Source organism: Ctenocephalides felis, unplaced genomic scaffold (genome assembly GCF_003426905.1).
Source record: "Ctenocephalides felis isolate EL2017-DRISC unplaced genomic scaffold, ASM342690v1 CF-g0.4_SCAFFOLD_01886, whole genome shotgun sequence".
Taxonomy (NCBI): domain Eukaryota; kingdom Metazoa; phylum Arthropoda; class Insecta; order Siphonaptera; family Pulicidae; genus Ctenocephalides; species Ctenocephalides felis.
In genome coordinates, this window is record NW_020538040.1 from 9,126,098 (window position 1) to 9,127,708 (window position 1,611).

Genomic DNA, 1,611 nt, shown 5'->3' on the forward strand with positions numbered 1-1,611 from the left:
AAGCAAATTATTATTTAGTTAACTATATGACAATTGTAGATTAAGGGGGTATTTTTTTAATTAAGGACATGAATTTTAGGTCATTTTTTATTTCACTATCTTTTATCTCACTATTTTTGCAATCCCCCCTAGTAATCTGAAATGAAAAAAAAAGAGATTAGGGTTTAGGATTAGGAAAAAGGGGGTTTGCAATCGTGGCCATGGACACGTGTCAATTTTTTGAGAGGCCCTACTTCAACAACTGCTAACTCTTAAAATTGTTAACATTTTTTCTAGTTATTTCTGTACTCTTAACATTGATAAATAGATTTAAAATAATAATATTGAAAATGAATCCCTATAATTTGCCCTTTTTACGATGATTTAAATATGAATTAAAATTCGTGTTTTTTTACTAGAAGAATTAATTATTTAGAAAATTTACTTATAGTCTAGTCATTATAGTAAGTTCACCTCGGAATTCGAGACAGCCAGCTGTAAGACTGTAAATACTTGTTTATTGACACCCTAAAGTTTCATATGTTGTGTACATCCTACCATATGTAGGTTTTGAGACAACTTTTTAGGGTATCAGTATTTACAGACTTACAGCTGGGTATCTCGAATTCCGAGATTCTTACCTAATTTAGGCTTAAATGGCCGAACTATTATTAATTAATTACTTAAATATACTCATACAATTGTATCCCCTACCTCAAAGGGTCCTGGGTTAAATAGTAAAAGCCTGGTCAAATCTTGACCACAATGATTTAAAAATGACCTAAAATTTATTCGTCTACACTAGAATCCCTAATTAATTTATTGCTTGTGTTATAATTTTTTTTGTTACTTAACTACAGGATACAAACAATTATTAACAATTATTATTATTATTGTGTAACAATTATTTTAAAATTTAATATAATAATAATATAACACTTATATAATTCTTAATGTACTAATACAAAAATATCTTTTATAATTACTTTTTATATATTTCAGTGGGTTACATTAGAAGAATGGATGGCATTACAGGTTGCTATCGAGGCCTTACACCTAAACTCCTGGGTAACATAGCGAGTGTCTTAGGTAGTGAAAAAATAGCTGAACAGTTAGGTTTGGGTGTACCTCCTGAAAAAGAAGATGTAAATGATGATGAACTCACAGATATTGAAAGGTAAATTTATAAAGGATTATACAAAAACTGGCCTTTTAGGAAAACGGTTGTTGAATAGTAATTATTCCAGAATACCAGTTTCAAATTTTCATAAAAAATGTTCTTAATTGAATACTCTGTAATTTGAATAAAAAAAAAATTAACAGAAAATTTATTGTGATTAAAAGAGCAGTTTTTGAATGAAATTTATTGTTCATATTTATTGATAGTAAATTTTTTTTGTATAATTCAGTAGAACAAAGAAATAACAGTTCACCAGGATTGAATAACTTTAAAAACAATTATTTGTTGATCATGCATAATTTTCACAAAAAATTGTAAGTACAATTTTGTTAGTGAAATAAGTTATTCAGTAAAAGGATCAAATAAATATAAACATTATATTATCATAATCTTATAACAATCATATTATTTCTTTTAGCTTATTAAAAACAAGTAAACATAAATATATATTA